This window comes from Ambystoma mexicanum, chromosome 6p (genome assembly GCF_040938575.1).
Source record: "Ambystoma mexicanum isolate Mex_15411 chromosome 6p, UKY_AmexF1_1, whole genome shotgun sequence".
Classification (NCBI taxonomy): domain Eukaryota; kingdom Metazoa; phylum Chordata; class Amphibia; order Caudata; family Ambystomatidae; genus Ambystoma; species Ambystoma mexicanum.
The window spans coordinates 1,443,601,593-1,443,616,275 of record NC_090935.1 but is presented as its reverse complement, the minus strand read 5'-3'; the positions used below and the strand labels follow the sequence as shown (position 1 = coordinate 1,443,616,275).

The 14,683-nt window shown below is 49.8% G+C and overlaps 1 protein-coding gene across 3 annotated transcripts in view; it reads left to right on the top strand.

Moving 5' to 3' along the window:
• Positions 1-6,817: 6,817 nt before the first annotated feature.
• Positions 6,818-14,683, top strand: part of PRAG1 (PEAK1 related, kinase-activating pseudokinase 1) — a 75,877-nt gene continuing 68,011 nt past the window's right edge. Inside the window, exon 1 of one of the 3 annotated variants that reach the window (XM_069626179.1) lies at positions 6,818-7,011. The gene's annotated coding sequence lies outside the window, so the exon portion shown is untranslated. Of the gene's footprint in view, positions 7,302-7,878; positions 8,004-14,683 lie in introns of those variants that run through there. The other 2 variants (XM_069626178.1, XM_069626180.1) reach the window with 2 other exon arrangements.

Genomic DNA, 14,683 nt, shown 5'->3' with positions numbered 1-14,683 from the left:
AGTTCGTCCGGGCATTTCCAGAGACTCAGTTTTCTCCATAGGCGCTCACGGTTTACTTGATCGAAAGCTTGCGCCAGATCTATGAACGCAAAGAACACTCGTGGGCCTCCTCCCAACACCTTACTTTTGAGTGCGCTGAGAAACATAATGTTAGTGGTTGTACCGCTGTTTTTTGTAAATCCTGTTTGGAACGGGTCCGCACATTCGGCCTCTCTCGCCCAGTCCTGGAATGTTTGTAGTAATAAAGAACCAAACACCTTTCCAACCGTATCCAAAAGTGCGATAGGGCGATAGTTTTTTGGATCTTCTTTCCTGCCCTTCTTGAATATCGGGACTATGATAGATGTTGTCCATGAAGACGGGATTTGCCTTGCCTGTTTGCAGCGTTTGAAGATTTCACTTATCAACCCAGCCCACTGACTCGGGTATTTCTTTAGGTCGAGGTTTGTTATTCCGTCCGGGCCGGGTGCTCGCGATGGCTTTAATCTATGCAGGATTTTGAAGATCTCAGATTCCCTGCTCAAGTCTATCCATGGTGCCCGTTTAGTATTAAGTTCATAGGCACTTGATGGTACTGGGGCTTTGAACAGGTTTGAGTAGAATGTTATCCAAGTTATTTCCCCAATAGGATTAGATGGTAGAGTCTCGTGGGGCGACAAAAAGGATCTTAGCAGTGCCCAGAATTCACGTGGGTGGTGGCCGCTTACAAGCTTCAGCATCGCTTCGGCATCCTGTTGGTAGAATTTGCTACGGTGGTGCTTAAGCCATGATTTGTAGGATTTCTTTTCTTGATTCAAGATTGCCTGGTTTTCAGGTGAGGGAGAGGCGGCAAATTTTCTACTAGCTTGTCTTACCGATCTCCGTTTAAGGACCAGTTCTTGACTGTATTGATGTCTGACATGGTCGTTGTTGTGTCTGAGGCCGGCAAATTTAGCTCTAAAAGGAACCAAGAGAGGTTGGTAGTCTGGTACTTGCGGGTCACTCAGATGATTGTCCTCGTTTCCAATTGCCAGATATTTAGCCTGTATCTTTGAAATTGATGATTCTGAGAGTCTTAAACGATTTTGCTGGTTATTTAACTCCACTTGTGCTGGCATAACTGAGTTCACAGGCCTTGCAGTCTTCCATTCCAGTACAAGCAGGTTATGGTCGCTGGCCGAAGACCTGCGTACCTCGAACGAAGTGGTCAACGCTGCCAAAAGCCTGCTTACGAAGATGTGGTCCAGGTCCGCTGAGGAGTTACCTCTTTCCCAGGTGGGCGGCCTCTCATCTCTTGGGAAAAGATCCTCAGCACAGAGCAGATCACGAGATGACATCAACGACAGCCAAGCCACGCCACGTTCACTTCTTAGAGTCGAGAAAAGAGGTAGGTCGTCGGCAGAATCACGCGGTGACCAGGTGGCGTTTAAGTCTCCGCAGATGATCAGCAGGGCCTCAGGACACCCTATTCGTGCTTCATCGATTGCGTCCTCAATCAGTGCTAAGAAGGATGAATCAGTCATAATCGCGGGGTTCCAATATACATTGAAGATGATTAAGGGTTGTGTTCTGGGCGTTCTCTTTTCCACCTCTGCCACACTCCAGATAACTTCTGTGGTCAATAAGTGAGATGTCACTCTCAGAGTGTTTTTTAAGTGTAGACCGGATCCACAGCGGATTGCCGTTATAAGGCCTGATGACGGTCTGCCAAAAGGTCCTTTAACAGCTGGAGCAAATGTCAAGTCATATCCGTCTAAGGAGGGGCGTTCTGTCATCCAAGTTTCTTGCAAACAGATGATGTCTAAACATCCCAAGTTTACGTCTCCTTGTTTTGTTAAATGCCGGAAACCACGTGTATTCCATGACCCCAGGGAGATATTTGGTTTACCAGTTTGTTGTCTTGAGGCGAGTGGTGCGGACAGACACGCGACGAATTGCTATTTGTTCTTGTTTATCATCAGTGCGTTGGGCAACCATGCCCATTGTTCAGCTGGTGGAGCTTGTTGTTGAGATTCATGGGTGCCGGATTCTTTGCCCTCCGGTGCTTGATGTATGGTCTTTACAATTCTCAACCTGGGTCCTTGAGGGCATCTTCCTGTACCCAAGGGATCATTTAGGGCAATTCCGACTATCTTTGTTGCCTTTTTAAGACGCTGGCTCTCCTCTTTACCAATGGGATTCCAAAGGGAAGACCGGGGAGAGACCATCTGTAAAGCTGGTTCATTGTATGTACAAATTTGTCGGAATCCTCTCTCCTTGCCAGGTTGAGAGCACGATTGTGGTTTGTTACTTTTCGCAACTACAGTGCATGATGTGGCAGGATTTGTTGATTCTACAGATTTGATGGGAGGGGTAAATAGTACACTCTCTTCCAATTCGAATAGGTCAAAGCCCATTTTTAATAGTTGTTCCGCCGCCTCAGAGATTCTCACTTTGGCCCAATTCGTTTGTACGTGCAGATAAGCGCATGCCATTTTTCCTTGGTGAAAAGGTTCGACCCTGGTAAGGTCGTTTGATTCGATTTTCCTGAGCGATGGTATACATTTGAGCAGTTGTAGCAGGTAGCTTCTATTTAATATCACGTAATTTCTGTTATTTGGCAGCTGTTTGATTTTGAAATTTCGTTTTGACTTAGAAGCATATGCCGTTGACCCTCGTCCTTTGTTTACAACAGGTTTGGAGAGGTACAGCTTTTGCTTGTCTTTCGTATTTGTAGCTGGGGAAGGTCGATTTTCCGGAAACCGTTTGTCCCGGGTGGCGTACACCCATTTAGTTATAGACGGGGAACGGGATCTTGGAGGGGAGTCAGGTCTTCTTTCCCCCGGTCTTAAGCGAGGATTTTCGAAATTGGGCTCTCCCCTTTTCGCTTCTTGGAAGTTAGTATGGAGCCTTTTGGGGCTGCTGTCTTGCGACGGTCCCGACCCCCAGCTACACTTTTTTTGAAGCTTCTTACAGCGACTTTCCAGAGTACAAAATGGCGGGGGCTCCTTGTCCATATGACGAGAATTATTTGTTGATTCTTGATCATCAGAAAGTGTATAAACACTACAGTTCAGTAGGTCCTCGTCAATCGCATACTCTGATTCCTTATTTACGGGAGCACTGTCTAGTTCATTGTGCCCCGACATCAAGCTTGGAATTTCCCGTTCAGCCACTGATTTTGGTGTTTCGCAGTTGAGGGGGGTCTCAGACCCGCGGTTCATTTCACCTTGGTCTTTCGCCGATTGTACTTTGTTAATGGTCGGTTGGGGGGAAAGAACTTTATAATCGTTTGCTTTTGGGTCATAGGATGACCTTTTGTTACAAAAGTAGCCTCCTTTACTTTCCTGTCCGGAACATGTCCCTGGTGTATAGTGATTTCATCCGGTTTATCACATATTGCTCCGTTTCCCTTGGCCTTAGTGGACTGTGGCTTGGTCGGGGTCAGTCCCTCACACCGGGGCACGTAGCTGACAGTTGTTCTCGGTTCATCAAGTTGAGGTTGCGAGCTTGGGGCTGGGGTCTGGGAACTAGCATCCACCAGGGGGCCTTTCGTTGGTTGCACTGAAGACTGACCGAACTCCTCATCTTTGGTGCCCTTTTCCATTTTGCTGTTCAGAGCGTTGATGTAGCCTTCCAAAAAAATTAGACGGCTATTCATCATCGCTATAATGGAGGTGTGGTCTCTCATTGAGTCGTTTATTGACTCATATAGTTTACAAAATGGAGCCATGGCCAGGGTTACAGTTGACATAATAAGTCTTAGGTCCGTTTTTTTAGGCGAGGTGTCTTTTGTGGACTTTCCTCCATTCTCGTTTGAATGTATAGGGCTCGTTAGACTAGATACCGTTTGGGTGCTCCCATGCTGCTGGCCAATAAAAGGACTGGGGGTCCCATTGCTTGTTTGTGCCCCCACTGCGGAGCCCTTTTCTTGCATAAGAGGCTCGGTTGAGACCGAGACTTTCCCTTGCTTCTCTGAGCCAGGCACCTCAATGGACCCCTGATCGGATTGATCCGGAGTCGAAGGTGCCGATACACTGAATTCTGTTTCATTTCGATGAGAGTAATTGAAGGCGGGATCTTCGATACCGTCTAAGTCGGTGAAGGTGGTCACCGGAGATCTTACGCATGCCTGAGTTTGCAGAAAAGACTTGGCTGTCGATGATGTGGCTGCTGAGACCATCGATCCAACCTGCGGAGGCCTGGCACTGGGGCCCGTTGCTTCAAGGGCCGTGCCGGCAGCCAATGCTGGTTGGGAGTTTGGAAAATTAGTAGCTCTCTCCAGGTCGGATGTAATCTTGGTAGGTGGCGTTAGCAGGGGTCGTGCACCAATTCGGGGGGAGCCAAAGTGCCACCTGATGTTTGCTTCTTCCACAGGTCCTGCAAAGGAGAAGCGTGGGGGTTTCAGTGAGAAGGCTGGACGCGAGTCAGGAGAGCCTCCCATAGCATTTAAGGGGGCATTTTGATCCGCTGTTACTTCTAAAATCTCCGCATCCGAAAGTTCCCTTAAGGGTAAGGCTTTCTTTTTTAGGAGATTTGCGAAGAATCTGTTGTTCACCGACAGTTGTGTTGTATCATCCTTCTGCTGATTATACTGGAGGTTTGACGAAGCGCAGGGATGTCTTGAGCGCTGTGTTTGCTGGGCTTTTATCCCCAGCTTTTGGTGTGAATATGCACATCGTTTCTTGCGGATCAGTCTTCCTCTCTTTTTTGGATGTGAGACATGTGTGGAGACCTGAGCTAGCTTGGTTGCCCTGTCGGCTCTCGCAGCCCTTATCAGAGGGTCAAACAATCCCATGTCGGGAAGAGCCGCTACAATTGGAACTGCTAGTTTCTCTCCTTCCAGCACGTCCACCTCCAGAGGGCCGCCAACATCTGAGGGGGGAGAGTGCAGGATCGGTGCCACTGTAAGGCGGATTGCGTCGAAACTTGTCGGAACTAGCAGATCATCTCCTGGAGCTGCATCTCTATTGACCTCATCATCCGCCTGGCGACTAGGGCTACAGGCTCCTGGGCGTGACAAGCCCGGGGGGTCAGCGAGAGGCAACTTGTCACCCGCCGTCCCATCTTCACCCACCCGACCCACCAGACCCTCCTCACCTGCGACATACGGCGCTTCCTCTCCTCCGAGGGGCAGCTCCGTCAATGCTTCACACGGCGGACGGTAACTGGCGGTCGCGAGGGACTTCTCCATTGACTGGGGACTGGCAGGAAGACAAACAGGTGTCCAAGCCGACAGTACAGACTCCTGGGCATCCCGGGCATCCCAGGCATCCAGCTGGCGTGCTCCCAGACCCTGGTTCACTGCTGCAGACGGTCCGGGTACGATGGAAGCCAGCCTTGGCACCAAAGAGTCTGCCTCGAGATCCAAGTGAGGCTGGATGGGCTGGTTAGGCACCTGGTTAGGCACCTGGATCATCTTTGATTTGGCGCTCCGCAATCGAGGACCTGGGGTATCAGGTTTCGGTGGCGTTGACTCCGGTGAGTGGCGGGGATTGAGACTCCCGCCGATGTCAAAGTCTTTTTGGTTACCGCATCGGCAGGCAATTGAGTCACTCGGGGGGTGCGGCTTTTCCTACTCGCAAGCCGCCCTGCCCTAGCTGCCATAGACTGCAGAGACTGCCACTCTGCAGCCACTCTGCGGCCGCTCCGCGGGAAAGAGGGGTTTTGAGTAAAAGTTCAACCCACTCAATAGTAGAAACAAATGAGTGATATCTCTTCGGTTAAACTGACTTATTTTGTCTGCACATTATTGGAAACTGTGCTGGGAGTAATGCCTGCTCGAGTTAAAAGAATGCAGTCTCTTGGTAAGCACGAGGGCCTTTTTGTAAAAGTTGAACATGAGTTAACTTTTTAGGGTGTATATTAACTTGATGCAAACTTTTACTGCATTAAACCTACTCTGAACATGCTCAATGGCACGTTTTTTAAACCAGCTTGGTAAAATATATGTATCCTTATACCAGTTTGTCCTGTTGACCCTTATTTGATGTGCAACCACCCCTCCCCACCTTCTTGTATTTGTACCCTGCCTACCCCCCATCCGGTTTACCCCATAATACGGATTTCTTGTGACACCACTGCGTCCCGCCCCCAATCTCTACCTCTGATGCTATTCTGCATGACCCAACACTCTATTTGAGAAATTATGGGATTGCACGAAAAGGTCATCAGTAGGAGTAGCAAAAGTTCCCTTTGCAAATCCCACTTATCGTAAGGAGGGCCAGTCCCACTTTTCTATGCACAAATACATGACTTATTTATTTATTTTGTGTATGTATTAACGTGATCAGTTCACAGGGAACTTCGCGCAATCAATCATAATAATAAAATCAAAAATTTGAAAACCACGTGAGAAAATACAGCATCTCAAGATTCACAATTCCAATATCAGAACACATAACAAAATCCCAAAATCACATTATCCCGAAGTGGCAAATATGCACCAAATAGACACCACAAAAACAACATTCTTCTTTTATCCTCGTTTGAATTCAATAAAACATTCATCGAATTCAAATATTTTAAAATATAAAAATATTATTCGGGACATACACATTTTCTATTCATTCTCTGCATATCGAGTTTATCTATTTATATTCATTTTTTTAAGTTACACATTTTAAACGACTTATGAGTTTCCGCGGGTTTACTTTTTCCTTAGAAAAATCCTGCCCTGTAGTACATGTCAAACTGCAGCTACATATCCTCCAAGCGCCGTCTTGGGAATTTGCAACTGTTGACAGGAGCCTGTGCTTGCGAGGTGTGTGAGGGGAGGCGGCCCCGTAGGCAGAGCTTTGCAAGGTAATGTGGGAGGCAGCAGGGGTGGGTGTCCAGGCCCCACCCCCCCTGCCTGGTCCGGTTCCCCTTTCTCTCCTGGGAGCGCAGTGTCCCGGGATGGGAGAGCAGCCCAGAGCAGGCCCTCTCTGCCCTGTTGGCTACCTGCTGCCACCGCCGCCTTGCCCGCATTCCTCCTCCCCGGCCAGCTCCGCCCCTCGGCCCGGCAGCCAGCGTGTGAACTGCGTGCACTGCCGCTCCCGGGGGAGAGCTGAGGTAAATCAAACAAACAAAAACAAGAGTTGCTGCTGCTGCTGCTGGACCCGGGCCGCCCGCTCGCTCGCATTCCTCCCCGGGCGCGCATTCCTCCCGCCGCCCAGGGTTTGTCCTCGTCTCCAGGATGTTGCTAGCGACCTGGGCCACTTTTTTTGCTGCCTCGCCAGTGTCTTCGGGAACGTGTCCGGCCAGCGGGAAGCTGCAGTCGCCTCATCCGCGCTCCCAGGCGGCGGGAAGCGGCGGCACCGCCAGGCGCACGCTGCCCTGAACTCTGGCGAGCAGCTGCAGAGGTGAGCAGGGGAATCGCGGGTCCTTTTTTTGGGGGGTGGTTACGAGTAAACACGTGGCAATATTTACACTTAACGTGGCGGAAATAAGGGGCGATGTAGCCAGGTTGTTACCAATCTTCCCCCAGTCAGGTTGCATTGTGTCTTTTTAATATTGCATCAAAATTCAACTTCGCAAGCCTCGTGGCGGACAACATGCCCTATTGTGTACCTCAGACCGACACACATTCATGGCCACCGAGATCGCACGTGCAAATGTTACGGGGCACAAATGCAGCCCACGGCTGATGCAGAGTGGATATTTGGGGGTGGGGGGTGGCTGCAAGCCGGTGTATTTGATTAGTTAGTGACTGTCTGGGGCATACACGGGCTGGTTGGTATGTGGCTTTTCCTATGTGGGCGGGAGGCAAACATTCTGAAGAATCAGAAATGCATTTTTGGGGGGGTCCAACGTGCCCATTGGTTCTTGCCGGGGCTGGGTGGCGTCCGGCCCCCCGCTGCACTCGGGCATGTTTCTGCTTCTTTGGAAGGCATGCCTGGGTCGTGGTTGTGTGGCCATTCGTGTGTGTAATTGCTTCCTTTAGCCCCGCTGCTTTTTGTGAAATCTTGGTATGTGAGCACGGTGGCAGCAGGTTGGACTCGGTGCACAGGAGCGATGGGACGAACCCACGCCGCTTGGCACAGCATGCCTGAAGTAGCCATGAGGTGAGTGGGGCTTGTGGGCATAAGGGCAGGTGCAAGATGGCATTGGCCTTTGAGCTGTTTTCTGACGTATCATGATTTGTATGTGTGAGAGATGTTGTGGGTGCCCTTCTTCCGGCACCAGGGGCAAAGGGACTATAACGTGAGCTTGGGAGGCTAATTTTCAGGAATATGTTGTCCGTTTCCTAGCGTTGTTTTTAGTGGGGGTGGGAGGGGTTGAAGTGGACGTTTCATGGTTAATCGGAAGGATAGCAAAGTTGGTTCAGTTTTCAGTGCCAGGAGCGTTAGGGGTAGGAGGCCAGCCTCCTAGCAATACGGGGTTGATACAATGAGTGAGTACCTGTGAGGTGTGATATCAGTAACATCTGTTGCTACGAGAATGTAATGTAACATGGCGTTTGTATAGTGCCTATGCCCATTGGTCTGGCATCAAAGCGCTGTAGGTGACGGGGACCGAAGTCCGTGGAATGGGAGATCCGTCAGAGTTTAGAATGCGTGTGTTCATTTTAGCCAATACGAAGATGCTGGCTTGTGGATGGGTGAGGATGTGAGTCCAGGAGACTTGTGTCCAGCTAGACCGAATGTTTGTGTGGGACTTAGCTGCATTCTATGGCAGAGGGGTTGCGCGTTGTGTCTTCAAGTAGCGTGTGATTGCAGATAAGTGCGGGTGGGTGGCCGTGCCTACCAGTATCGTAATAACATGGAGTGTGATATGTGTTCTGGGCAGTTTGTTGTTTTGGTGTGCCAGAGTCATCCCAGAACTACAGAAAATGGCATCAACGTTTGCTGCTTAGTCTGGCACGGTCTCTTAGGGAGGTGCACTCGGCTGTGGGGCTGGGGCTTGATGGCCCCAGGCAGTGGAGTAACGTTGCTGAAAATGTTGTGGGGGACGTCATCTGAAAAAAAAATGCCCCATTCAAATGAATGGGGACATAATCGTGTGCCATGAAAGTTGGGGGGGACAAACACCCTCGCCCCCCCCCCCTAAAATTTCGCCCATTTTCACACACAATTCTCTCACACACTGATTCCTGGGGCCCCCAGGAATCAGTGTGTGAGCCACAATACCTTGCTAAATGTGCTGGCCCTGCTGCTTGCTTTCTGTTGGACCTTTTTTGACTCCAGTCTCCATGTCTATGGGGCTTCATAAGTTTGGCAGTCCGGAAATAAGTGTGCTGGTAGCAAAGTACCGGCACTCTTTCCTGACTGCCAAACTACGAGTCTGCTGGCAGGGGCATGGTACGCCCGGCGGCCCTGACCTGCCGGGAGTTCGGGTCCCTACCTGCAGTGTTTTCTAAGAAGCTCGGCACCGTTAACAACCGTGCAGGTGCTTCAGTGTCCCCAGTCCCATGGAGTCCTATGGGATTCTACGAGAATGGGGTATGGGGGGGGGGCACCGGGATATCAGGCGGCAGTTTACAGGGTCTACTTCATAATGAGGCCCATGGTCTTGCCGGGCCCTGTGCCTGCTGTTCTCGTTAGTGTGGGAGAATATTTGAGTTGGGATGGTTTCTGACAGGTGTGTCCAAGGAAGGGTGTAAGGCACCCGCCACCATCGGCGGTTCTTGCAGCTCCATCCCGGTGAACTGGTTTCTAATGTCGCTTTTAGGACCAAGCCGGTTTTAACTAACACTTTTAACTTGGGTGTGTAGGGTAGGGATGCACTGCCTGGAACTTGACAACTAAATTATGGGCAGGAATTGTTTTAAACCTGAAACTCTTATGTTGCTGGTAAAGGCGTGCCTCCTGAACTGCTTCTGTGTGCCCAGAGAAGTGTTATGCACCAGCGGCCAGTGTAATGCCACTGTAGATGTGACAAGTGCACCATTTTGGCAACCTTCCTCGCTGGAGCCACTGACCGCCCTGCGCTCATTAATGCCAGTCAGAAGCACTAGCCTATGGCCCTGCCCACTGGTGCACGCTGCCTTTTGTTCGAGACATTACTCGGGCGCCCTCATTTGGGATTTAGAGCATTCCTGGTCCCAAACACAGCGTGTTGCTGCGACCCCTGCTGTGCCATGTGCTGCCGCAGCGCAGCAGTGCTCGGGCTCCCAGCAAGAGTGCGCGAGTGGGTCCTGGCTGTGTCATGGTGGGGGTGATCTCGACACCTGTGTACGGTGTTGAAAGCTGCGCTCTTTGGCGTCTAAGCCCACATTTATAAAGTGTTCTCTGGCAGCACAATCGGCGGATGGTCACACGAGCTAGACTGCCATCCCCTCCTCCACACCATTCAGACAATTGTTGGTGCCTATGTGAGACAGCAATCGTGTTGGCGTGCTTATTGCAGCTTGGTGACGTCACCCACGGGGCGTGTAGATTTAATAGGCTTACTCCATGTCACCAGGGCAGCACATTTGAATATCCGTTTTTTTCCCCCACGAATGATTGGCTTTGAATGCTGAATCTAACCTGTTTAGTTGAAGTTAACTCTATAGGTCCCAGAATCAATGCAGTGTAAATAGTAAAAATAAAAACTGGTTTGGAGAAATGGTACTGCAGTGACACACTCCCCAGTAATATTACTCTTCTCAGCTTGACCCGTGTCACGCTTGTGCATCCCATCCAGTGCTGCTTGTATATCTTTGTACAATATAGTTCTGCATTGAAGTGTCATACAGGGGGGACGCATGGTTGAAACATTTGACATGGTGTGGGATAAGAGGTGCAATCACACAGTGGGAGCGGGGGCCGTGGAGACTTACAGGACATCACCACATTGCTGGTGGCCTTGGTGGAAACTCCAGTTGACAGGTTACGGGTGGCTCCCCTGGTAATATAGAGCTTCTAGGCACCCTGCGAGCCGCCTGTGGAGATGCTGCCAGGTGCATCAGGCCGCTGCTTATGTGCAGGGTCACCGGATGCTGGGTGACACCATGCCATGGGGGACACCAAGCTGCACCCTGACCTTGCATTTTTTATCTAATCGCATTCTCCGAGTGGTAGACTTGTGCCACTCTGATTGCTTTAATTGGACTAAAGTAAAATTAATGCTCAGGCCTGGAAAAGGCTAATACACTTAATTTTTGGTGTCTAATTACGTCTGTCGGTTCAATTTGTTTTCGCTGATCCTCCATAATTCAAGCGACCCCCCCACCCTCGAGAGGATAGCTCAGCGGCAACGTGCTCGCCTTGGAAGCAAGACGACATGGAGCAACGCAGGTTCGCGCTTAGAAACGCTTAGAAACCTCTGGGTATTATGCGCGTTATAAATAACCGATCATATCACCCCCCCCCCCACACACACACACACACAGCTGGATCTAGCTGAAAACATGTGTAACTGGAATTTCCAGTAGGGGTGAAGCTCTCTGTTAAGCCAACTTCCGCCCTCCCCTTGTGGCTTGTCAGTAGCCTATCCCTCGAAGTGTTGATTTGTATTTCGCTTTTTCCTGTGAGACCGTACACTCCTCTGCATGTCACACAAGCTGGTGGGGGCATGCGACATTCCACCCTTCCCCATGGCCTCCCCCACTGCGGTTGTCAATCAAGCTCCCGCCGTGACAGTCTGCCACTTTGTCGCGATATCCTGCCGTTTCTCGCCTCTGTGATGCAAAACCCAACTCACGCGAGCAGGCCGGCGTTTGGAAAACGCTGCGCGAGCAAATTAACGTTTAAAATGTGCGCAAGACTTCAGTTCGCACTGAAACATAAAATAGCCGACAGCCTAAACGATCACCGCAGGAAGTCGATCATTTTCTGACCGAATGCTACGATGAATTGCAGTTGGTAACGCACGTGCTGTGTTTAAGTTCAACACGAGCACCCTAGTAATTAGTTAAATGAAAGCGCAGCCCCTTGTTATGCCATATGGAAAGCGAAGCCTAAGTACTCGAAACACCTGGTAAGCACAAGTCACTTCCAGACCATTTCGTAGGGTGGGTGAATACGCGACAGGTGCGTCCGTTTCGGCTTTTGGGTGTATGTTTCTGCTGCGCAGTCCCCCCCGCCCCCCCAACTCCCTGCCCGCGCACACCTTCTGTTGCGCTGTTGCTAGGCAGCACCGGACTGTTGCCAGCCCCCCCTTGGGCACATGCCCAAAGGACTGGAGATGCCAACTGCGTCTACGGCCCCCCACAGGACCGCTGCTTTTTTATGCCTGCGTTATTCATGGCCTGTTTACTGGACCTTTTGCAACGGCAGCAGCGCGGAATGCGGGACAAAGCTGTCTGGGTGCGAGGCGTATTTTTAGTGTAAGAGGAGACCTACTGCCTAGGGCCTAGGCCCTGGGATGCGGCGTGGAGAAGTCAGCGCAGGGTGTTGTGCTGCATTCCTCAAGGCTGATTAGATAAGCGGCCTTCCCAAGAAAGCAGTGTATTTATGAACAGATTAGTTGAGTTTGATTGCCTTCTGTTAAAAGATGCTCTACAAACAACCGATTCGGTTCTAGGCTGTTTGTGTTTGTAAAATGGCGAACAAGGCCGCTCCTAGCCTCTCTAATGAGGGCAGCCCCTTAAAGCAGAAGCAGTGGACTAAAGTGTTCAGTTTCTCGTGATTGCCCACAATACTGATATTGGTGTCTAGCCTCACCACTTTTATTTTGTTGGGCGGTAGGGAAATAAGGCAGTATAGAATCTGGGAAGCTTGGTTAAGCCAGGTTGTCCAGTGTTGGCTTGTGTGACAACATGACTACTTCCTGCAGGAGTACAGCAATGAGTAGTGGCTCAAGTCCCTTTTCAGCCACACACTACTACTGAACCAGCAGTGATCCCAATCGTAAAGGTGAAGCAGACAAAGCCGACAGGTGTACATCATTTGCCTCTTTTTGTAACATGGGACAGGGCTGTTCTGTTCAGGAGGGGGGTGAGCGGGTACAAGAGCAAAACAACCAATAGTCTTTTCATACCAAAATAAGAGTGCCCAACCAAGGTTCTACAAAAAATACTATCTTTAATTGAACTAACAAATGCAAACCACTAAAAAAAAAAGAAAAAACACTACTATGCCCAAATGTGCAATAGAAAGCACAGAGACAGTAGACTTTAGGATAAATAGGCATACGGGGATGAGAGATAGCTCAGGGGTAAGGCGTTTGTCTTGCGAGCAAGACAACGGAACGCAACACAGTTTTGAATCCTGACCCCGCTGGTATTAAGCGCGTTATAAAAGAATAATTATTATTATATTGTGTTTTTTTTTTACATGGGTGCTCCCACAAAGATTTCAGCAGCAAAATGTAAACTTTATTCAATGTCTTTTAAAAGGTACAGAAGGGGGCTTAAGTCACCAGGGTACTTTTTTTTAAGGCAGACTAGGGGGACAGGACGACTTCAAATACCTTTCATTTTTTTCAGCATCAACCTGGGTGCCTGGATGCTTTCTGTACTGAGCAGCATCAACAGGATCCAACAAGGCGGCGTGGTACGACAGCAGTGGCGACTTGCAAGTTGCAGATGCAGGGGAATGGGATGCGATATCAGGTCTGCTACGCTGGAAGACTCGTTGGCCTCCACTGCACAGAGCAGAAACTTGTATTCATTGGGGAGTGGGCTCCACTGACTGAACACTGCATCAGGATACTGCAGCAATGTCAGCTTGTGAAGAAACTGGTTACTAGGCAGGTGGTGTTAAGTTGGAGTCTGGGTGGCTCAGTGTGCCTCAGATGTGGACATAGTAGAGCTTTGGCATCGAATGAAACTCAGAGGAGCACCGGAAGTCGAGCATCGCTGTCAAAGTTGCCTATGTTGTTAGCCTTGCAGCAGCTTGGATAGTGTAGAAGTTGCACAAACCAGTATCAAGACAGTTCGGAGATGCATGGAGAGCCAGTGGTTGCTGGGAGATCAGGGGCAACATGTGTACTTTCTTGTTCCAACCAGGAAGGCTTGTAGAGAGCAGTTGCAGGGTTCTGTCACCTCCAGTGAGTAGGGTCCTGGCTACCAATGTTTCGGGGGTCGGCCTTGTAGAGGCAGCTGGTCATCCCAAATAGGCCATTGTGATGGTCGGGAAGACAGGATTCCATCTTCCTTGGAGCTCCTGTCCTCACCTCTTTGGCAGAGGACTTTGGAGTAGATTGTACTTCCAGTCAGGTTCCAGTGAATCCTTCTGAAGTGTTCCAAAGATGAATCCGCAAATATATAGGCAATATCCTACAGTGGATGTGTTCGTTGTTAAAGGGTGCAATATAGGCTGCTGTAACAAGTGTCCTTTGGCTGCTGATGTCATACCCAGTTGGCTTTGCCTGCAGGAAGTGAGGCGAGGGACAGGACGTTTGGGAACTCTAGTACAATCCAAGATGCTTCTCCCTCTCTGGACTGAAGCTCTCTGCTGGCTATACAAAATCCACCCCTTCCTGTGTCTGGCTAATTCAAAAGGTCTCCAGTAATCGGCACCCTGGTGTAAGGTGGCCATTGTAATGACAGGAATGTCTTTGAAGCACTGGTTTCCAGGAGACCTCTCTGGGAGGGTTCCTTTCCCTTGGAGGAAATTGACAACCCTCAAGGGGATAAAAGATTGGCTTCTTGGGATCCGCCCGACATGGTTGTTTTGGGAACACACAGGCCAGAGAGCTAAGGCACATATCTGTCCTGTCATTAATGAGTTGCAGCCCACCAGGCTGACCATAATGACATCCAATGCTTGTGGCTGAATAATTGTGTGATCTCAGTAGCCACCATGTCATAACTAGACATGGTTTGTATTTAGATATCAATTTGCCACCAAGGTCTTGTAGTATCCAGTTGCAGTAT